The following is a 24,399-nucleotide window of genomic DNA, read 5'->3' as shown; positions in this document are numbered from 1 at the left end:
TTTCCTTTTTCATCTCTGATCCTATTGATTTGGGTCTTTTCTTTTTTTAGTTAGTTGGGCCAATGGGGTGTCAATTTTGTTTATTTTTTCAAAAAACCAGCTCCTTGTTTGGCTGATTTTTTGTAATGTTTTTTTGGATTTGATCCTGTTGATTTCTTCTCTGATTTTAATTATTTCTCTTCTCCTACTGGGTTTGGGTTTGGTTTGCTGCAGATCTTCTAGATCCTTGAGATGACTTGAAAGCTCATCTATTTGGTGCCTCTCCAATTTCTTGATGTAGGCACCTATTGATATAAATTTTCCTTTTAACACTGATTTTGTTGTATCCCATAGGTTTTGGTATGTTGTGCTGTTATCCTCATTTACTTCCAGAAAAGTTTTGATTTCTCTTTTAATTTCTTCTATGACCCATTGTTCATTCAGGAGCATGTTGTTCAATCTCCATGTGTTTGCACGTGCTCTGGGGATTCCCGAGTTGCTAATTTCCAATTTCATTCCTTTGTGGTCTGAGAAGCTGCAAGGTATGATTCTAATTCTCTTGAATTTGCTGAGACTTGCTTTATGGCCTAGTATATGGTCAATCCTAGAGAAGGTTCCATGTACTGCTGAGAAGAATGTAAAGTCCTTAGATGTAGGATAAAATGTTCTGTAGATATCTGTTAGATCCATTTGGGCTATAGTGTCATTTAAATCTGCTGTCTCCTTGTTGATCTTCTGTCCTGTTGATCTGTCTATCTCTGAGAGTGGAGTATTGACGTCCCCCAGTACTATTGTATTGGGGTCTAAGTCTCCCTTTAAGTCCCTTAACAAGTCTTTTAAATAAGCTGGTGCCCTGTAATTAGGTGCATATACATTGATAATCGTTATATCTTCCTGTTGAATGGATCCCTTAATCATTAAATAGTGCCCCTCTTTGTCTCTCCTAACAGTTTTTGTGGTAAAGTTTATGTTGTCCGATATTAAGATGGCTACTCCCGCTCTTTTTTCATTTCTGTTGGCATGATATATCTTTTTCCAGCCTTTCACTTTCAGCCTGTATGGATCATTGTTGGAAAGATGAGTTTCTTGTAAGCAGCAAAAAGATGGGTTTTGTTCCTTAACCCAATCAGCCAATCGGTGTCTTTTAACTGGACAGTTCAAGCCATTAACATTCAATGTGATTATTGAGAAGGAGTAACTTTGCCCTGCCATTTGCCAAAGATATTTTCTAATATATGGTTTGAGATTCCTGTGACCTTTTGCTGTGAGGTTTCCTTCCTTTACCTTCTTTCATATTGGTGACCGTGTTTCTGTGTTTCTGTATGTAACACATCTTTAAGCATCTTTTGCAGGGCTGGACGAGTGGCGACAAATTCTTTCAATTTCTGTTTCCTGTGAAAGGTCTTAATTTCACCTTCATTCACAAATGAGAGCTTTGCAGGATATAATATTCTGGGCTGGCAGTTTTTCTCTCTTAGTACCTGGGCTATATCTTGCCATTCTCTCCTAGCTTGTAGGGTTTCTGATGAGAAGTCAGCTGTGAGTCTAATTGGAGATCCTCTGAGAGTAATCTGGCGTTTCTCTCTTGCACATTTTAGGATCTTTTCTTTGTGTTTCACTGTGGTGAATTTGATTACGACGTGTCGTGGTGAGGATCTCTTTTGATCATGTTTATTAGGGGTTCTATGAGCTTCCTGTACTAGGATGTCTCTGTCCTTCTCCAAACCTGGGAAATCTGCTAGTATCTCACTAAAAAGGCCTTCTAATCCTTTCTCCCTCTCCATGCCTTCAGGAACTCCTAGAACCCGAATGTTGGGTTTCTTAAGAGTATCCTGTAGATTCCTGACAGTATTTTTTAGATTTCTGATTTCTTCTTCTTTTCTTTGATTTGACTGTTTCCTTTCCTGTTCTCTGTCTTCTAATTCCGATATTCTCTCTTCTGCTTCACCCATTCTGTTTTTAAGGCTCTCTAATGTGTTTGTCATTTGATCTATTTAGTTCTTCATTTCATTGTGGTTTTTGTCACTATCTCAGTTTCATGTTCTACTAGTTGTTTCATTTCATTTTGATTCCTCCTTAATATTTCATTTTCACGAGAGAGATTTTCTATCTTGTCCATTAAGGATTTTTGTTTTTCAAGAATTTGTTTTTGAGAACTTCTTAATGTTCTTATCAATTTTTTGAGATCCGCTTCTTGCATTTCCTCTATCTCTTCATCTTCATAATCTTGGAATGGGGTTTCTTGTTCATTTGGGGGTGTCATAGTGTCTTCCTTGCTCTTGTTACCTCGGCTTCTATGTTTGTTGTTTGGCATGTTGGAGATAATTTATGGTGTTTTTTTTTTTTTTGTTTTTGTTTTTTTTGCTGTGGTTTTTTTTTCTCATTATACTATGCCTCTAAGTGAGCTGTCTGCTTTGTTGGATCCTTAGGGGCTGTGATGGGTGTGGCCAGAGAGCTATGCTTGATTCTTCAGGTTTAAGGCTGTGCAAAGAGCGACTCTCCCAGATTGTTCACTCCCTTGTTCCTTGCTGGATCGTGCGCTCTCTCTCTCTCTCTCTCTCTCTCTCTTTTTTTTTTTGACTCAGTTGGGAGTGGAATTGAGGGTAGTTGAAATCTGGCTTCTGTGAGTATTCGTTTGATCTACCCCTGGGACCACACAAAGAGTTTATGCAGCCCTCAATGTGTTCTCCAGTTTCGCCAAAGTTACTGAGTTTGGCTGCGCTTTACATATGTAAAATGGTGGTGCTCTTTGTTTTGCTTGGTGAGTGAAGGGAGAGGCCTCTGTTCCCCCCCCCCCCCCAATGTCTTGGGTTTCTGAGGTCTTTGTCTTACCTCCCGTTGGTTCCCATGCTGGCGAGATTCTGTGGCTCGTCTCCTGCGGCTCGGCTCGTGTCCCGCGGTTGGGTTTCCACGTGGTGGGCTCCCTGTAGGTCCTCTGTGTCACTTCCACTAGATCCAGAAGCGTTTCCTCTGCAGTTTTTTTCTTGAGTCTTTTCCTGATGCTACAGTAATTCCACTTTTATGAAACTTTATTTTCCCAAACTAAGGCGCACGTCCTCACTATCCGCCATCTTGGCTCCCCACCTGAGGCTCTTGTCATGAGCTGTCAAGCCTGTGGAAGCCTCTTGAGTCCACAAACTCCAATATTATTTAGAAAAGACCATAGTCAAAGTGGAAGTTCTCTCCTCCCTTCAGAAAAAGTTACATCCTTCTTTGATGGCTCCTCCTTTCCACCAGGATCTCACTCAGAACTTTCATAGTGGTCATTGTTTGCCACAGTGTCTTGGCTTTCCCTGACTTAAATCCTCTCATGGGCGGGATCTGAATGCCTTAAGGGCTGATTCTGAGGCTGGAGTGCTTTTTAGGCCATTTGTCATTCTACAGGTCTGCTGTGTGTTCTGCTTCCCATGTTGGATTGTTCCCCCCACCTTTTTTAGAAAGATTTTATTTTTTTTATTTGAGAGACAGAGTTACAGACAGTGAGAGGGCGAGACAAAGAAAAAGGTCTGTCTTCTGTTGGTTCACTCCCCAAATGGCCGCAATGGCTGGAGCTGTGCCAATCTGAAACCAGGCCAGGTACTTCTTCCTGGTCTCCCATATAGATGCAAGGGCCCAAACACTTGGGCCATCTTCTACTGCTTTCCCAGGCCACAGCAGAGAGCTGGATTGGAAGAGAAGCAGCCAGGAATAGAACCAGTGCTCATATGGGATGTTGGTGCCATAGGTGGAGGATTAACCTGCTGTGCCACAGCATCAGCCCCAGTTCTCATCTTTTTAATTCTATCAATAATTATTAGTTGACACTTGCTCTTACTTATGTGATCCCTTTGACAATTAATCCTATCTTTATTATGAATTATGAACTTATCACTTTAGCTAGTAAGATAACATGGCGACCTGCCAACCTAATGGGCTTTGGAGTTCCATGGAAAATTTTTAACTTTTCCCTTAGGGATAAGTCTGAGGGAACATGTGCCGAACTGTACATCTACTCCCTCTCTAATTACCATTCTTATTTTTAACGGTGGTCAATTTTCAATTGGATTTAAACACCTAAGAATAATTCTGTGTTAAGTAAAGAGTTCAACCAATGGTACTAAGTAGAAAAAGAAAATACTAAAATAATAAAATAATAAGCTGAACCTCGACAGTTAGGTCAAGGGCTGATCAAGTCATTACTTCTCATTGTGTCAGTTTTACTTCTACAGGTTACCCTTTAGGTGCCTAGTTCATTGCCACAGATCAGGGAGAATATATTATATTTGTCCCTTTGGGACTGGCTTATTTCACTCAGCATGATGTTTTCCAGATTCCTCCATTTTGTTGCAAATGACCGGATTTCATTGTTTTTGACTGCTGTGTAGTACTCTAAAGAGCATATATCCCATAATTTCTTTTTCCAGTCTATTGCTGAAGGGCATTTAGGTAGATTCCATGTCTTAGCTACTGTGAATTGAACTACAATAAACATAGACATGCAGATAGTTCTTATATTTGCCAATTTAATTTAGGTAATTTAGGTAAATTCTGAAGAGAAGGATGGCTAGGTTGTATGGTAGGGTTATATTCAGGTTTCTGAGTAATCTCCAGACTGACTTCCATAGTGGCTTTACCATTTTGCATTCCCACCAACAGTGGGTTAGTGTCCCTTTTTCCCTACATCCTCACCAGCATCTGTTGTTGGTAGATTTCTGTATGTGAGCCGCTCTAACCAGGGTGAGGTGAAACCTCATTGTGGTTTTGATTTGCATTTCCCTGATGGCTAGTGATCCTGAACATTTTTTCAGTGTCTGTTGGCCATTTGTATTTCTTCTTTTGAAAAATGTCTATTGAGGTCCTTGGCCCATCTCTTAAGTGGGTTGGTTGTTTTGTTGTGGTGGAGTTTCTTGATCTCTTTGTAGATTCTGGTTATTAATCCTTTATCAGTTGCATAGTTTGCAAATATTTTTCCCATTCTGTCGGTTGCCTCTTCATTCTCCTGACTGTTTCTATTGCAGAACAGAAACTTCCCCATTTGATGCAATCCCACATGTTAATTTTGGCTTTAACTGCCTGTGCCTCAGGGGTCCTTTCCAAGAAGTCCTTACCTGTGCCTATATCTTACAGAGTTTCTCCAATGTTCTCTAATAATTTGATGGTGTCAGGTCATAGATTTGGATCTTTAATCCATGATGAGTAGATTTTTGTGTAAGGTAGGGATCTTGCTTCATATTCTGCATGTGGAAATCCAGTTTACCCAGCACCATTTGTTGAACAGACTGTCCTTGCTCTAGTATTTGGTTTTAGATCCTTGATCAAATATAAGTTGGCTGTAGATGCTTGGATTGATTTCTGGTGTTTCTGTTCTGTTCCATTGGTCTATCCATCTGTTTCTGTACCAGTACCATGCTGTTTTGATTACAACTGCCCTGTAGTATGTCTTGAAATCTGGTATTGTGATGCCTCTGGCTCTGTTTTTATATAAGAGTGCTTTAGCTATTCGAGCTCTCCTGTGCCTCCATATGAATTTCAGCATCATTTTTTCCAGATCTGACAAGAATGCCTTTGGTATTATCTTGGTATCGCATTGAATCTATAGATTGCTTTTGGGAGAATGGACATTTTGATGATATTGATTTTTCCAATCCATGAGCATGGAAGATTTTTCTATTTTTTGGTATCCTCTTCTATTTCTTTCTTTAAGATTTTGTAATTCTCATTGTAGAGATCTTTAACGTCCTTGGTTAATTTTACTCCAAGGCATTAGATTATTTTGTAGCTATTATGTGGGATTGATCTTTCTCAGCCATGGCATTGCATGTGTATACAAAGGCTGTTGATTTTTGTGCATTGATTTTATATCCTGCTACTTTGCCAAACTCTTCTATGAGTTCCAATAGTCTTTTAGTGGAGTTCTTTGGATCCCCTGAATAAAGAATCATATCATCTGCAAAGAGGGATAGTTTGAGTTCTTCCTTCCCAACTTGTATCCCTTTAATTTCTTTTTCTTGCCTAATGGCACTAGCTAAAACTTCCAGAACTATATTGAAGAGCAGTGGTGAGAGTGGGCATCCCTGTCTGGTACCAGTTCTCAGTGGAAATGCTTCCAAATATTCAGCATTGACTATTATGCTGGCCATGTGTTACCATAATTTGCCTTGTGTTGAGTAATGTTCCTTCTATACCCAATTCTCTAGAGTTTTCATCAACAAAGGGTGTTATTTTATCGAATGCTTTCTCTGCATCTATTGAGATAATATGGTTTTTCTTTTGCAGTTTGTTAATGTGGTGTATCATATTGATTGATTTGTGAATGTTGAACTATCCCTGCATACCAGGGATAAAACCCACTTGGTCTAGATGGATGATCTTTCTCATGTGTTGTTGGATTCGATTGGCTAAAATTTTATTGAGGATTTTGCGTCTATGTTCTTCAGGGAAACTGGTCTGAATTCTCTTTCTCGGCTACATCTTTTTTAGGTTTAGGAATTAAGGTGATGCTGGCTTTATAGAAAAAATTTGGGAGGATTCCCATTCTTTCAATTGTTTTGAATAGTTTGAGAATTATTGGAGTTAGTTCTTCTTTAAACATCTGGTAGAATTCCTCAGTGAATCCATCCAGTCCTGGGATTTTCTTTGTTGGGAGGGCCTTTATTACTGATTCAATTTCTGTTTGGTTATGGGTCTGTTTAGGTTTTCTTTTTTGTAAGATTTATTTCTTTATTTGAAAGTCAGTGTTCCATAGAGAGAGGAGAGGGAGAGGGAGAGGGAGAGGGAGAGGGAGAGGGAGAGAGAGAGAGAGAGAGAGAGAGACAGAGACAGAGAGACAGAGAGAAAGAGAAGTCTTCCTTCCGATGGTTCACACTCTAATTGGTCAGGAACCAGGTGCTTCTTCCAGATCTCCTATGTGGATGCAGGGGCCCAAGGAATTGGACCATCTTGTACTGCTTTCCCAGGCCATAGCAGAGAGCAGGATCAGAAGTGGAGCAGCCAGGACTCGAACCAGTGCCCATATGGGATGCCACTGCTTCAGGGCAGAGTATTAGCCCACTATACCACAGTAGCAGCCCCAGTTTGTTTTCATGGTTCAATTTAGGTAGGTTGTATGGGTCTAGGATTATATCCATTTCTGATAGATTTCCCAGTTTATGGCATACAACTCTTTGTAGTAATTTCTAATGACTCTTTTTATTTTTGAGGTGTCGTTATATTCCCTTTTTTCACCTGTAATTTTATTGATTTGGGTCTTCTCTCTCCTTTTTTGGGTTAGTTGGGCCAATGGTGTGTCAGTTTTGTTTATTTATTCAAGAAACTAGCTCTTCATTTTGCTGATCTTTTGTAATGTATTTTTGGTTTCAATTTTGGTGATTTCTTCTCTAATTTTAATTATTTCTTCTACTGGTTTTGGGTTTAGTTTGCTGGGGTTTTTTCCCAGAGCCTTGAGATGCATAGTTCATTTATTTGGTGACTTTCCAGTTTCTTGATGTAGCACCAATTGCTATAAACTTTCCTCTTAACACTGCTTTTGCTGTATCCCACAAATTTTGGTATGTTGTTTGTCATCTTTGTTTCCAAAAAAATTTTGATTTCTCTTTTGATTACTTTTATGATCCCCTGTTCATTCAGGAGCATGTTATCAGTCTCCATGTGTTTGCATATGTTCTAGAGATTCCTGAGTAGCTTCATTCCATTGTAGTCTGAGAAGATGCATGGTATTATTTTGATATTTTTGAATTTGCTGACACATGGTTTACAGCCTAGTATGTGGTCAATCCTAAAGAAAGTCCCATGCACTGCTGAGAAGAATGGGTATTCTGCAACTGTAGGATGAAAAGCTCTATATTTATCTTTTAGGCCCATTTGATCTATAGTCTTGATTAAATCTAATTTCTTGATTTTTTTGTTGGTCTAGTTGATCTGTTCATTGCTGAAAGTGGAGTATTGAAGTCCCTCAATACTTTTGTATTGGAGTCTACGTCTCCCTTTAAATCCCTTAGCATTTCTTTTAGATAGCCAGTTTCCCTGTATTTAGGTGCATATACGTTTATAATAGTAATATCTTCCTGTTGAATTAATCCCTTAATCATTACGTAGTGTCCTTCTTTGTCTCTTTAAAAGTTTTTGTGTTAAGGTCTATTTTGTCTGGTATTAATATGGCTACACCAACACTTTTTTAGTTTCCATTGGCATGGAATATCTTTTTCCAACCTGTCACTTTCAGTCTGCATGCACCTTTGTTGGAAAGATGTGTTTCTTGTAAGCAGCAAATAGATGGGTTTTGTTCCTTAACCCATTCAGCCAATTTGTGTCTTTTAACTAGAGAGGTGAAGCCATTTACATTCAGTGTGACTATTGATAAATAATGACTTTGCCCTGCCATTTTTCCAAATATTCCTAATTTATACTTTGAACTTCTTTTGATCTTTTACTGTGAGTTTTTCTTCCTTTTCCTTCTTTTGTATTGATGACCATGTTTCTGTGTATAACACATCTTTAAGCATCTTTTGCAGGGCTGGACGTGTGGTGACAAATTCTTTCAATTTCTGTTTCTTATGAAAGGTCTTTATTTCTCCTTCATTCACAAATGAGAGCTTTGCAGGTTATAGTATTCTGGGATGACAGTGCATTTATCTTGGTACTTGTCCATATCTCTCCATTCTCTCCTAGCCTACAGGGTTTCTGATGAGAAGTCTGCTGTGAGTCTAGTTGGAGATCCTCTGCAAGTAATCTGGTTTCTCTCTTGCACATTTTAGTATTTTCTCTTTATGTTGCACTGTTGTGAGTTTGATTACAATGTATCGCGGTGAGGATCTTTTCTGGTAATGTCTACTGGGAGTTCTGTGTGCTTCCTGAACTTGGACTTTTCTCTCTTTCTCCAAACCTGATAAGTTTTCTGCTAGTATCTCACTAAAAAGGCCTTCTAATCCTTTCTCTCCATGCCTTCAGGAACTCCTGGAACCCAATTTTTTTATAGTGTCCTATAGATTCCCAACAGTGTTTTTTAGATTTATAATTTCCTCTTGTTTTTGGTTTGTACACTTTCCTGTGCTCTGCCTTCTAAGTCCAATATTCTCTCTCTGCCTTACTAATTCTGTTTTTAATGTTCTACACTGCATTTTTAATTTTTTCTATTGAATTCTTCATTTCATTTTGATTTCTCTCTAATATCTCAATTTCATGTTCTATTTAATCCTTCATTTCATTTTGGCTCCTCCTTAAGATTTCAATTTCATGAGATTTTTCTTTCATGTCCTGCATGGATTTCAGAAGTTTGTGTGTTTGCTTTTGATTACTGCTATGTAATCTTATGATCAATGTTTTTGAGTTCCATTTCCTGTATTTCTTGTATCTCATCATCTTCATAATCTAGTATTGAAGGGTTGTGTTCTTCTGGGAGTGTCATATTGTCTTCCTTATTCTTGTTTCTTGGATTGTTGCATTTGTTGTTTGGCATTTGTGGAGATATTCATTGGTTTCTTTTTTTTCCCCTGCTGTGGCAGCTTTTATCATTGTACTATGACTTTGCAGGTAAGAGGACTGTCTTCTTTCATTAAATCTCTAGAGGCTTGTAGTGGGTGTGGCCAGAGAGCACTGTTCAGTTCTCCAGGGTTAAAGTCATGCCTAAGGTGACATACCCAGGTTTGCCATGGTAAATCGTCTCTCTCTTTTTTTTTAATCAGAAGGGAAATATATTCTGCTTAGCTGAGCTCTTCTCCTTGATGGGGACCAGTGCCTGAGTGCTAGCCCCAGTGGATATAATATTCATCTGCTCTGTCCCAAAGAACCACAAAGGATCTGTGTAGTCCTCAGTGTAAGTTCAGATTCCACAGCAATGTCTCTTACCAGATAATCGGAAACCCCCAAGCTTGTGGTGTCTCCCACTGAGACTGCTCAAAGTCCCAGCCACTCCGTGAGTTCTCCCAAACACCCTCACTTTTTTTTTCACAGTCTCAGTTCAGAAGCTTTACACAATCACAAGCTCCTAGCCCCCTGTTAGAGTCAGAAGTCTACTCATCTGATTTCTGGGTGCAGACAAGAGCTGGCACAGCTGTTACATATGTCCAAAATGATGTCCGCTCTATTGGCTTGTACACCTTTGTAAGGTGATCAGACAGAGAGAAACGTGTCTTACCATCTTTTTTTTTCTCTCCTCTAGTTTGCCTAATATACTTTCCCCCACAGGGCTTCAAGCCTTGTTCCCTTTAGGCTCTTCCTGCCACTTTTTCACCAGTGGCTCAGGATACTGTGGTCTCATCTCACCTCACTTTCCAACGCTGGTGCATAGGCTCTCGGCTGCTGGAGTCCTGAGCCATGGCACTCACACCCTCCATGTAGGTCCACTGTGTCCTCTAATTTCAGTAGAATTTCCTCTGCCATTTTTTCCCTAACTTTTTCCTGATACTACACTATCTCCACTTGTTTTATACTGTCTTCTCCTGGGCCAGAGCAGTAAGCTCCCTCACTACCCCGATATCTAGTCCGTATCTTTTAATTACAACCTTTATGCCGTCTACTTCCAGAGCTATTATTGATAAATAACAACTTTGTCCTGCCTTTTTAAAAAAAAATCTTACTGTTTGTTGGGGGTTTCCTTTGTACTTTTATTAAGAGATTTTTCTGCTTTCACATTCTTTCATGATGATGACTATCTTGCTCTCTTTCTGTGGATAGCACATCCTTACATATCATTTGTAAGGCTGGCAAATTCTTCAGTTCCTGTTTCTTTTAGAACATCTATATTTTACCTACATTTATGAAGGAAAGCTTTGCTGGGTACAGTATTCTGGGATGACAAATTTTTGTTTCTTCTTTTAGGACCTGGACTATGTATTTCCATTTTCTCCTAGCCCATAGGGTTTCTGGTGAGAAATAAGCTGTCTGTCTAATTGGAGATTCTGTAAATAAAATCTGGAATTTCTCTCATGTACTTTTTAGGATTGAATCTCTTTACCATTGAAAGTTTGACTATAATGTGTCATAATGAAGATCATTCCTGATCATGTCTATTAGGAGTTCTGTGTGCTTCTTTTTTTTTGTATGTCCCTATCTTTCTTCAAATTAGGGAAGTTTTCTGCTATTATTTCACTAAATCTGTCTTCTAATCTATTCTCTTTTTCCATACCTTCAGAAAATCCTAAAATATGTGTGTTGGATCATTTGATAGTATCTCATAAATCTCTAACATTATTTTCAGTTTCCCAATTTCTCCTTCTCCTCTTTTTCCTCCTCCTCATACTCCATCTTGTCCTCCTTCTGCATCTCCTCTTCGTTCCTCCTTCTCTTCTCCTTATTCTTGACTTTTCTGAAGATTTGTCTTATGGCTTGGGTATTCTTTCTTCTGCCTTGGCAAATCTATTGTTTAGGACTTTCACTGTATTTTTTATTTGGCATATTGAGTTGATTTCTAATATCCCAGTTTGGTTTCTTTTCGGTGTCTATATCCTGGCATATTTTTTCATCTATGTCATAATTTATTTAACTCATGTATTTGCTTCTCTGTGTTTTTTATTTATCCTGTGATCATTGCTTTGAATTTGTTTTCAGGCATTTCATCAATCTTCATATTCACATTCTTTTTTTTTTTAACTTTTATTTAATGAATATAAATTTCCAGTGTACAGCTTATGGATTACAATGGCTCCCCCCCCCATAACTTCCCTCCCACCCGCAACCCTCCCCCCTCCCGCTCCCTCTCCCCTTCCATTTGCATCAAGATTCATTTTCAATTCTCTTTATATACAGAAGATCAATTTAGTATAAAGATTTCAACAGTTTGCACCCACATAGAAACACAAAGTGAAACATACTGTTTGAGTACTAGTTATAGCATTAAATCACAATGTACAGCACATTAAGGACAGAGATCCCACATGAGGAGCAAGTGCACAGTGGCTCCTGTTGTTGACCCAACAAATTGACACTCTAGTTTATGGCGCCAGTAACCATCCTAGGCTGTCGTCATGAGTTGCCAAGGCTATGGAAGCCTTCCAAGTTCACCGACTCTGATCATATTTAGACAAGGTCATAAAAGACAGAGTGAGGATAGTAACCAATGATCCTAAGAGTGGCATTTACCAGGTTTGAACAATTATACAGCATTAAGTGGGGAAGAGGACCATCAGTACACACATGTTGGGAGTAGAGCCATTGGTGGTAGAGTAGAGGTTATGATTACAAAGGAATGAGGCCCAAGTGCACTAGACAGGGCCTAGAACAAAGGACAGAGTCATTATTAGAGGAGCTAAGAAAGGTGCTGTCTAAGCTACAATTAAGTTTTCTGATTGAGAGGCAAATAGAACCTGATAGAAGGGGCTTGATAATAATCTGGTGGGCTTTAGGCCTTGTAAATTCAGAGGCCCAGACCTATCTATCTCTTCACATGGGGTATATCCTAAGGGAGGTGTGAACCTCCTAGGGGAAGGCACTCTGTTGACTTTCATTACTTGGCTGGCCTGGGAGGAGAGCTGGCCAGGTAAAGGCAGGTGGCATCTCTACCAAGAAATTTACAGTTCTGCCTGCAATGTTGCTGACCCTACTTGACCATCCCCTCAGCTGCAGTGGTCACTTTGGAAGTTGGGCTGAGTGAAGGGCTCTTCAGCTTAGAGCCAATAAGATCTGTGGCTCTGACCTGGGCATCCTTCGACTCCAGGGCAGGTCCATTTCCAGTGATCCAACTCTTGGCAGAGCTGCCAGGGCTCTTCACAAGCTGACTTCTGCTGAAGCCCAGGCTTACCACTTTGAAAGCACTGCAGTGGACTGGCCTGTTGGGTCTCCTTGAGGGCAGATCACTGTACAGATCAGCCATTAATAGGCCTGCCACCCATTGATTCTGATGCCGAGCTTTCTTTTCCTCCTGGTTTGTGTTAAAGCAGACCAGAGGATGCAAGTCAAGGGAGTGCCCGTGTCCCATCTCTAATCTTCGGTGGCCTGAACTACAAGTCTATAGTCACAGGCATGTTCTGTAGTAGTTTTTCTAAGGTAGACAATGCCCATGAGGAAAATTATATTCTCACTTTAAAACTTTCTTTCCCTTTGGTCTGAAAGGGAGGTTTTTTCTACTTACTGTATACTTCGCTGATGGCGAAGTGAATCTAGCTATGAGATTATTATTTGAGTTCTTATTTTGGCTATGCTATTGCAGAAAAATGTTAGCCATCTCTTTTATAAGGTCTAAAGATTAAATTGTGCATCCTACAGATTCCTTCATAATAGAATTAGTTTCCTACCTTGAAGAGAATAGAGAAATGAAAGAACAAGTTGGGCTTAGAATAGAGAAATGAGGGAGCAAGTCCTAGATCGCTTGCTGACAATAGCAATATCACATGAATACTTAGCAAACCGTTTCAACCATTAGATAACAACTTAAGAAAACATTTACCAGAAGGTCCAATGCCTTCTATAAATTTTAAGAATCATGTATTTGAAAACACCTCTTAAATATCTAAGATGGTGTAGTTTGTTTAGCCAGTAAACTTAAGCACAACCATCTAAAATGTTTTTAGTTTCTTTCTACCAACAAGTCTAAAACATATGATACACAGATTCAGGTCCCACAAATTAAAATGTATCTTTGATTGATTTTAGCAGCTTAAATTTATGGACAATCTTATCTATAAGCCATTTAAAATAAAACTCTTAATAAAATTTCCCCATGTGGACATACAATATGTACACACATATAATATAGCATAATAGACCAATATATCAATTTTAATAATAGCTTTTAAAATCTTTAACTCTTTTTGTAGATTGCCAATTGATTTGAATTGCTTTTTCTTTTTAGTAACCTCAGTTAACCATACTTTCTCTCAGTTGGTACTGTTAATACATTATTGGCTTCATCTGTTTACAGAGCCATCCCAAAGTACTGAATACAATAAAAGTGGCTGGAAAAAGTCCATAGGAACCTATAGGAGGACAGCTAAACACAGAACCAACAACGCTTTAGTTTTATGAGCAGCAGATATTCAAATTTTTGAAAAAAGCACATATTTAAATAACCCATAGCTCTTAATAAAAATTCAGCTGTTTTTGAACAATTAGAATTTAACAGACATCAAGAGAACATAATAGATTACTTTAACACATTGCTTTAACAGAGCATCAGAGTTTAATTCTATGTCAAAGAGAAATTGAGCTTCCTGTGATCTTTTGCTGTGAGGTTTCCTTCCTTTACCTTCTTTCATATTGGTGACCATGTTTCTGTGTTTCTGTGTGTAACACATCTTTAAGCATCTTTTGCAGGGCAGGATGAGTGGCAACAAATTCTTTCAGTTTCTGTTTGCTGTGAAAAGTCTTAATTTCACCTTCATTCACAAATGAGAGCTTTGCAGGATATAGTATTCTGGGCTGGCAGTTTTTCTCTCTTAGTACCTGGGCTATGTCTCGCCATTCCCTTCTAGCTTGTAGGGTTTCTGATGAGAAGTCTGCTGTGAGTCTAATTGGAGATCCTCTAAGAGTGATCCGACGTTTCTCTCTTGCACCTTTTAGGATCTTTTCTTTATGTTTCACTGTGGTGAGTTTGATTACAACATGTCGTGGTGAGGATCTCTTTTGGTCATGTTTATTAGGGGTTCTATAAGCTTCCTGTACTAAGATGCCTCTGTCCTTCTCCAAACCTGGGAAATTTTCTGCTAGTATCTCACTGAAAATGCCTTCTAATCCTTTCTCCCTCTCCATGCCTTCAGGAACTCCTAGAACCCGAATGTTGGGTTTTTTAATAGTATCCTGTAAATTCCTGACAATATTTTTTAGATTTCTAATTTCTTCTTCTTTTCTTTGGTTTGCCTGTTTCCTTTCCTGTTCTCTGTCTTCTAAGTCTGGTATTCTCTCTTCTGCTTCGCCCATTCTGTTTTTAAGGCTCTCTAATGTGTTTGTCATTTGATCTATTGAACTCTTCATTTCATTATGATTTCTAGTCACTATCAGAGTTTCTTGTTCCACTAGTTGTTTCATTTCATTTTGATTCCTCCTTAATATTTCACTTTCACGAGAGAGATTTTCTATCTTGTCCATGAAGGATTTCTGTAGTTCAAGAATTTGTTTTTGAGAACTTCTTAATGTTCTTATCAATTTTTTGAGATCCGCTTCTTGCATTTCTTCGATCTCATCATCTTCATAATCTTGAATTGGGGTGTCTTTTTCATTTGGGGGCATCATAGTTTCTTCCTTGTTCTTGTTAGCTTGGTTTTTGCGTTTGTTGTTTGGCATGTTGGAGATATTTGGTTTCTTCACTGTGGTGTTTTTTCTTGTTACACTATGGCTCTATATTAAGTGGACTGTCTGCTTTCAGTGGAGCCTTAGAGGCTTGAGATGAGTGTGGACTGAGAGCTGTTTGGTTCCTCAGGGTTGAGGGTGTGTCAAGGATGACACTCCCAGGTTAGGTGTGGTAAATCTCTCTTTCTTTTTTTGATTTAAAAGGGAAGTAATTCCGCACAGCTGAACGTAATTGGAGGTAGTTAGTTAGGTAGTTAGCAGGCAAATGATATACCCACAGGAGCCAGAGATCAGAAGCTCTTTCCCAAGGACCACACAGGGAATCTCTGCTGCCCTCAGTGTGGGCTCCAATTCTCCTGCAGCCTCCCACTGGGTTGCCAAGTTAGATGCTAATCTCCTGTTATTTCACCCCTCCCCACAGAGTCAGGTTTTTCTGCTAGGCTCAGGGCTGGTGCAGACCTGAGGTCGCCCTGCTTATGACGTATGTCCAAAATGGCGCCTGCTCTGTCTTGCTCGCCTTTGAGAGGTGAGCGGAGAGAGAGAAACTTCTGTCCGTATCAGTCACTTTTTTTATTTTTTTTTCTCTCTCTTCTAGTTAGCCTGGTGAACTTTTCCCCACGGAGTTTTTCAAGCCTCGTTCCCTCTAGCCTCCTCTTTCCACTTGCCTGCTGGTATCTCGGGCTATGGAGGTTCGGCTCACCTCGCGTTCCAGCGCTGGTGCGTTGAGTCTGCCGCTGGTGTCCCGAACTTGGGCTCCCACGCTCTCCAAGCAGGTCCACTGTGAATCACTAGTTCCGGAAGAGTTTCCTCTGCTGTTTCATCCCCTACTCTTCCTTGACCCTGCAGTATCTCCACTTATATTAAACTTTCTCTCCCCCCGGACTAAGTGTGCTTCCTGCCTATTCCGCCATCTTCCATATTCACATTCTAATATTGAAGCATTGTTGTGTTCCTTTTGGGGAGTCATATTGCCTTCTTTGTTCATGTTTCTTATATTTCTATATTATTTTTAGGCAGTTAAACATTTTTGGTTTCCCCCCACACTTCCTGGGCAGTTTCTATCTTTTAAAAATGCCTCAATGGCTTAGTGGAGTGTCCATCAGGGGATATAGAGGGGGTATACAATGGTTGGGGCCTGGAGCTCTGGCCAGTGCTGGAGAGTGGGGCAAGGGTCCAGGGTGAAGGCAAGTTGGTCATGGTGGATCTCCTTTCTCATTAGTAGAGGAGGGGTATGATGGCATTGACTGGCATGATCATAGCATCATCCCCTCTCTTCCAAGGTGATCCAACTACCCAGAGTGAGATCACAGTGCTTAGGCTCTTCACCCACTAGGTACATGAACTATACAAAGCATTTGTGTGCTCCTCAATGTAAGCACAGAACCTTGAGCCATTGATGCTAGATACAGTGATTATCTATGGGCTTGTCCTGCAAGGCCCACATTGTCAGGGTGGTGAGGCGATGACATTCTTTGACAAGAAACACCAGAGACAATTTTGGTGAACATGTCTGTTTATTAGGCACAAGCTCTTATGGGGCAGGCAAAGGGAGTAGCTAGTTCAGGGCAGGGTGGCAACACTAATTCTATAGGATAAAGCCAATAGTAGTGGCTCTATGCTTCCCTAATCAGCTTGAAGATCATATAACCTATGTAGCCTTCCAGATGTGTCATGGGTCTGGGCCATACCCTGAAGCTCTTTACCTAGTTGACAATTACAAGGCCCTCAATAGGAAGTGGGAGTGGGAGAAATGTGCCTGGAACTCCTCCTGTCTGCCAGTGCTCAGGTCATGGGTGGGTCTCAGCATGCTGAGCCTCCATCCAGGGTCTTTCCCGGGAGGCATGGTGTGCTATGCCCTCTTAATCTCCTGCGTGGGCTAGACAGGCAGTCTCCCAGCCAGGCACAGGATCACCTACAATTATCCAAAGATTCAGCCACAACCTTTCACATGCCCTATTGCACAGAGTTCCCAAAAGTAACAGAATACAGGTCTCCCATAGTCACAAGAAACATGGACTCTACTCTCAACCCAACCATGAAAGAGCCATGGCATTCCCAGAGCCATCTGCCTAACGGATAGAGGTTGGTTGGTGTTCCAGCTTGGAAAGTCAAGTGTGGGTTCCTTGATAGAGTAAGGAGAAGGGAACCCCTTATGGACCCAAGTGGGGTCCTGCCCCTCACCAACCCTCTATACCAGACTCAAAGTCAGTGGGGGCTACAGATTTATCTCTCCAATAAAATTACCCAGTTACACATGTACTGCAGCAGCCTCTACTTGCCTTCTTAATATGGTATTTCCTCCATGCTGGTTGCCATTGCCTTGCTCCTAGAAAATTCTGTCCTATCCAGCCACTGGCTCTGAGAGTCACTGGCAGTGCCCAGCTCACTGCTGGATGATTGTACTGTTCCCACTGCTCCACGGTGACTCCTTTCTTTTTGTAGAATTTCCACTGCAAACTTCTTTCCAACTGTACCCTTGCAATCCTCCCCTTTACTTTTGTTATCTTCCTGATCAGATTCAGCACATCTTTTCTCTATTCAGCCATATTGTATCTCTGATTCAATTCTGATTCTTATCAGAATTTAAAACATCTCTCAAAAGTTAGAATGCTTGTTTTTTTATACTTCACACCTTTTAAAACATACACAGGATATAAGGATTTTTGTTTATTTATTTGAGAGGTAGATTTACAAACAGGGAGGGAGAGAGAGAGAGACACTTTCCATCAGCTGATTCATTCCCCAAATGGCTGCAATGTCTGTAGCTGGGCCGATCTGAATCCCAGAGTTTCTTCTGGATCTCCAACAAGGGTGCAGAGGCCCATCCACTTGAACCATCTCCTCTCCCCACTTTCCCAGGACATAAGCAGAGAGATGGATCAGAAGAGGATCGGCCAGGACATGAACCAGTACCAATTTGGGATGCTGGTGCTACAGGCAGAGGCTTAGCCTACTATTCCACAGTGCCAGCCCCAACGTAGGATAATTTTTATCATAATACATAGGTGGTATTTGCAAATCAGATTCAGATAATTTTATAAGCATATTCATTGAGCTCCTGAATGTTCTGCTAATTGTTTATTTTTATTTTAAAAAATACAGTAAGTTAGAACATGTTTATTCTACAAATCAAAGTACATCTGTGTTGTCTTTCTGTGTTCCAGGTACTCCAATGTTTAGTCATCTAGACATGACAATAAACGTAACACTGATATTTTAGCCATGTTTCAGTCTTAAGTCTTTACTTCTGCTGAACATTTGCCACAAGGGCAATAAGATAAACATTATTACCCTTTCTGGCAGGAGTAAATTGTAGGTGGAGAGAGGTTAAATGACTTGCCCAAGATAACATAGATTCTAGACTTCCTTAAGTGTTAAACTTAAAATGTGTCCACAAAGTATTACATATAATAGATTGTCAAAATAAGGTGTTCAACTTTAAGAAATCGTGAGAGTAGGCAAGACTTCGCACCTGCTCTTTACTATAGTTCTGAGCCCTGCCTTGATCCCCTCCCTACTTTCTTCAAGATTTTATTTCCTGAATGATAATGCATGCTGTAGTATTATATATAGTATTATAGAATTATTCTTCAGCAACCCAGAGATAATCCTCCCAACATCGTAATCCTCAGTTCCTTGATTTCCTCTTACCCTGCAATTCTGTCCTACCCCTATCTAGCCACTCACTCCACAGCCATAGCCTAGAATTGCCATCACCAGTTAACTGAAACCTCTCCACACTTCTTGATCAAGTATCTCCTCCTCTAATCAAACAAGTCCCCATTTCTTCTGTGCCCTAAAATCTGTGTCAATCTGGCTATTTCCATGTTTACCCTTTGTTCTCTTTAAATTCAGTACTCATAAATGTCACCCCTTATGTACACATTCAGTTGCCTTGTGCACGCCTCACTTTGTCATACTCCCCTGGTAAAAACACAATGCTGGTTGAAGCCAATTCTTTGCCTGGTTCATGCCCACGCACATGCAGCTGACTCTGGCTAGAGAACAGCACACCCCAGGCACAGTGACTAACCCAAGTGGGCCCTTCATGCTGCCTGGCACTGACAAGACCTTTCCAAGCTCTTTGGCTAGGACAGCTGCTTCAGCCCTTGTCTCCTTAAGCCTTCTACACACTCCTCCCCATCCTCACTCTTAGCTGATGACATTACTTCCTAATTCTCTGAGAAAATAGAAGCAATCAGAAAAGAATTTCCGCAAACTCCCACGACCACATCCACCCACATCCTTGCATCTGTGCCCGGGTACTCCATCTTTACTGCCGCTACTCTGAGTGAACCATCTGTGCTCCAAGCTGTGGCCAGCCCCTCCACGTGTGCCTTAGATGGCATCCTCCCCCCTTCTCCAGAACACCATTCCTATTGTTTTTCCCTTATGTTTGTTCTCTGTCTCCCTCTGTTGATTTTCTCCATCCACATACAAATATGCTATTTTTATTTTTTATTTATATAAATGGAAGAAATTTCACGTATGTCATTATACAGTTTGAACAGCATGATACTCCCCGTCCTGCCCTCCCTTCCTCCTTCACTTCCACCCACCCTTCTTCCTCTTTCATTATTTTTTGTTTAATTTTTACAATGACATTCTTTCAATTTACTTTATAATCACAAGCTTAACCTTCCACTAAATAAAGAATGCAGCAAGTAGTAAGTGGGAAAACCATGGTTCCTCAAGAGTATAGACAAAGGGTATTAAACAATAATCAAATCTCAAACTGTCAATTTCACTCACATATAACAATCTGTTCATTAACTCTACCTCCTTTTCTAGCCACTGCCCATTTTCCCCCCTTTGTTTTGCAGCAAAGTTTTTGCAAGAAACATCTATGTTCAAAATTATCTTCTCTCAGTCTTTCTAGGACTGCTCTAATCACACACTTCCCTTGCTGTTCTACCCATGTGGAATTCACCAGGATTTGCCTCATTCCTCACCCAATGGCCAATGCTCAGTCCTCATCTTACCTCTTCCATTAGCAGTGTTTCGTGCACTTATTCCTTCATCCTCAGAATGCTCTCATCAGTCTATTTCCTGGTTTTCTTCCCACATTATGATCATTGTCATAAATTCCTCACTTTGTGATATTAATATCTGTTTCCAGAAAAATGGTATATATGTATATATAAAAGGTAAAATGAGAAAAATTTAAATACATGCTTTTGTGTACATGCATATATTTTAAAACTATTTTTATTAATATAAAGAACAGATTTCATGTACTTCATAGGTACATCTAAAAAGATAACAGTACTTCAATTAATAAGAAAGAAATGGTTAAAGGGAGAGAAAGTCACAACAGTTAAGATGTTGATAAATTCTAAAGAAAACTGTAAAAATGATAGTCATTTTTAGACCATTTTAGACTCTTGTGGAACTGTGATCTTCCTAGTTTTTACTTGCTGAATATTATGATTATGGTGAATTAAGCCTGTTAGTATACAGTGGATTAAAATTTTATCTTTGCAAAAACTGATGAAGAGAGGAAAGGGAGAGGAGAGGTGGTTCAGGGTGGAAGGTGTGGAAGAAAGGAATTACTGTTGTCTTCATCGAGCTGTACCTTTGGAATGCATGGAACCTGTTCTCTTTATATTAATAAAGAGTAAATACATGTATAAATAAAAAGAAATGTGCCAGTAAAAAAACTGTAAATAGAAAATGGAGAAAATGAGTTTTAAGAAGTAACTTTAGAAAATTACTTTTATAATTTCAAATGGAGGGAACAATAAATACTTTTCTGGTTTTCTTGATATTTCAATGAATATTGTGCATGCTCAGTGTGTAAATTAGTGTTTTGGGCATCTGTGCTGCACTAATAGGCCAGAAGACAAAATTCCATGTCCTTCTATTACTTGTCACCTCCTGGCCACCCCTTTTGAAGTTACAACTTCCTAAAACTTCCCTTTACCCTTTCCTATTTACATTTTTTTTAGAATTTATCAACACCTCAAATGTTATATCTTTTTTCCTCTAACCATTTTTTATTTTTAATTTTATACACATTTATTTCATATACACATACATTATTTTTCTCTTGAAAAAAACACAAAATGAGAAATTTATAACAATGATCATAATGAAGGAAGGAAGGGTATCTTTTCATGTACATGGTATGATTGATTCAGTGGTACAATGTTTATAACTATGCCAAATGATATGACATCCATACATACATTCTCTATGTTGACTTGTACAGCTGAAAGAACACTTGTCTTTCTGACTGTGCCTTTTTTTCACTTAGCTTATGATTTCCAGTTCCATAAATTTTATTGCAAATGTAAGGATTTCATTTTTTATTATGGCTGAGTAGTCCATCATGTATATATATCACATCAGCTGATGGCCATCTAGGTTGATTCCATGTCACTGCTATTGTGAATTGAGCCGCTATAAACATGAATCTCTTTCATATGCTGATTTAATTTCCTTTGGTTATATTCCCAGGAGTGGAATAGCTGATGGTAGATCTATTTTTAGTTTTCTGAGGAATCTCCATACTGCTTTCCATAATGATTGTACTAGTTCCCTGCCAACAGTGTATCAGGATACCTTTTTCAACCTCACCAGCATTTGTTATTTTTTTGATTTTTGTGAGATAGTCATTACAACTGGAGTGAAGTGATATCTCATTGGGGTTTTTATTTGCATTTCCCAATGTCTAGTGATCCTGAGCATGTTTTTCATGTGCTTATTAGCCATCTGTGTTTCATCTTTGAAAAATATCTGTTCATGTCCTTAGCCCATTTCTTAACTGGATTGTTCGTTTTGGTTGTGTCTTAATGTATCATGTTTATTGCTTGATTTCTTGTATTACAATGTCAACTCCAGAGTAGTAAAGATTATTGATTTTTTTCAGTTTATATACATATTTAGGATATTAAAGTTTAAAATAAGTCAGTATTGCTAATTCATACTATCTAGGAGTTTGTTTATTTGAGCCTTCAGAATTGTAGGCATATAATTATTCAAAATATTCTTTGGTAATTTTTTCTGTGCATATAGTTGAGCCTTTATTTTTTCCCAATATTATTTCTTTGTACTGTATCACTATCCTTAACTGAAGCTTTGGTATTGCTGATTTGCTCTGTCGTGTCTTAAACACCTTCTTTCTTTCTTTCTTTCTTTCTTTCTTTTTTTTTTTTGACAGAGTTAGACAGTGAGAGAGAGAGACAGAGAGAAAGGTCTTCCTTCCGTTGGTTCACCCCCAAAATGGCCGATACAACTGGCGCGCTGTGCTGATCTAAAGCCAGGAGCCAGGTGCTTCCTCCTGGTCTCCCATGCAGGTGTAGGGCCCAAGGACCTGGGCCATCCTCCACTGCCTTCCTGGGCCACAGCAGAGAGCTGGACTGGAAGAGGAATAACCGGGACAGAACCGGTGCCCCAACCGGGACTAGAACCTGGAATACTGGTGCCATGGGCGGAGGATTAGCCTAGTGAGCCGTGGCACTGGCCTTAAACACCTTTTTTCATCCATCCTCCCTCACCCCACTCTGTGGGGAAATGGTAGTGTTTTAAGACTCAACTCAAAGACACTAGGTTGACATTCCATCTGCAGGAAATGTATAAATATTTCCACAGAACAATCTGGCTTTTTCAGTTGTTCTTGTTCACAGGTTCATGAGCCAGTTTTGGGTCACGTCTCACAGAATGAAGGACAAAAAAGACTTCTCTTACTTCCTATGTCCCCAACAAAGTGAACTAGAATCGTGTGACAGTGTGTGCTTCTTTTATAAGGGGAGATCCTTTCTGAGGAAGCTGTAGATACCGTTTTGTCATACGTGTGAAAGTGCTGATTTCGATATCACATGAAGGCTTTTTCAATGCAGTAGATATTTAAAACTGTCAGGTGTAACAAATCAAAGAATTAGCCGTGGTGCCAACTCCAGGTTCATCCTTTAGTCCCCTGAGGGAGTTTCCACCAGGACCAACAACTATAGGAATATGTCTGGATCAAATAAAGGAGGTAAAGCATGGCAAAAATACTCATCACTAATAGCTGTTTCAAGAACAGAACTTTCTCCTCTTGTGAGCAACTCTTGGCTACCAGGGCACCAGTGATTTGTGAATACGTATGCTGTTACCTGCAGACCTGAAAGCAAGGCAAAACATGCTCATAGCAGAAGACATCAGGACAGAAGCTTGGTTCTGAGGTTGTCAATGGTATTTTCACTTATGCACACAAATACACATGGGCCTTAACGTTTTAACTTATAATGAAGTCCTTCCATGTGTGCCTTCTGTCAAACGTGTGTGTTTTGCTTTTAGCCTGTTTTCCCTTCTATTTTATCGAATTCAATGCATCCCAATTTGAGAGAAACAATATTTTAATTTATTATTTTCTTGGGCTAATATGTCTTTTCATTGAGTGACATACTGTCAAGCATTTATTTTTGCAACAGGAAGCAAACTAAGCTCTAGAAACTATTGTATTCTTTTCACTTCACTCTTTGGTTGCATCTGTGTGAGAAATTGGGAAGCTGAAATATGGCTAATTCCAAAAGATCATGGAAATACAGATCATGAAAAAAAACTGTGCAGGGATTTCAATTTTTTGCACCAAAATCAACTTTCAATTCTATTTTTTTCACAAACCATTTGAAGTATACTTACATATCTCTTTATAAATAATATTTGAGTGTGAGAAATGTTCCAAACAAGTCCAGAAAGATCCAAATTAACCTGAATAATTATACCAAACCTGTATAATTCCATATAATTGCTCTAAAGAATGTTTATTAACCTCATGTTTGATCTTCCCACTGTGCTATAAGTGAGATATTCTTTGCAATTGTTTGAAATTTTCTAGCCAAAGAAAAAAGAACAAAACAGGTTGAAATGTAATAGACACACCTTAGGAAGCAAGCAAATATCTCCTTATAATAGCCTGGAAGAATTTAAAATCAGAAAACAACTGAGAGTGTCATTTTTCTTGCCATTAAAGGGTTAAGTTTGTAGTGCTTAGCTTTAAGTCTTTAAATACCAACATATCCAAAATCGAGGAAAGAGAAAAATACTGATATCATTCTTTATAGCAGGAATTATATTTTCCTTTGAATCATATGCCTTTAAGATGTCTGAATACATTGCTATGAAAGTGTCGTGTGTTCAAAGATGCCATAATTATTAGATGTGGTTCTCACATGGTGCCTTATATACACACACAGGACTCCTGTTCCAGGTAGAAGCCAGTGACAGACTGCATCTGACAGT

The 24,399-nt window shown here is 39.4% G+C and overlaps 1 protein-coding gene across 1 annotated transcript in view; it reads left to right on the top strand.

Annotated features, from left to right (window-relative positions):
• LOC133756691 (nesprin-1-like) overlaps positions 1-24,399 on the top strand; it is a 209,851-nt gene that overhangs the window by 87,995 nt on the left and 97,457 nt on the right. The window lies entirely within an intron of this gene.

Source organism: Lepus europaeus, chromosome 3, assembly GCF_033115175.1.
Source record: "Lepus europaeus isolate LE1 chromosome 3, mLepTim1.pri, whole genome shotgun sequence".
Taxonomy (NCBI): Eukaryota; Metazoa; Chordata; class Mammalia; order Lagomorpha; family Leporidae; genus Lepus; species Lepus europaeus.
Note: the sequence above shows the minus strand (reverse complement) of the source record. Positions and strands in the feature narration are given on the sequence as shown.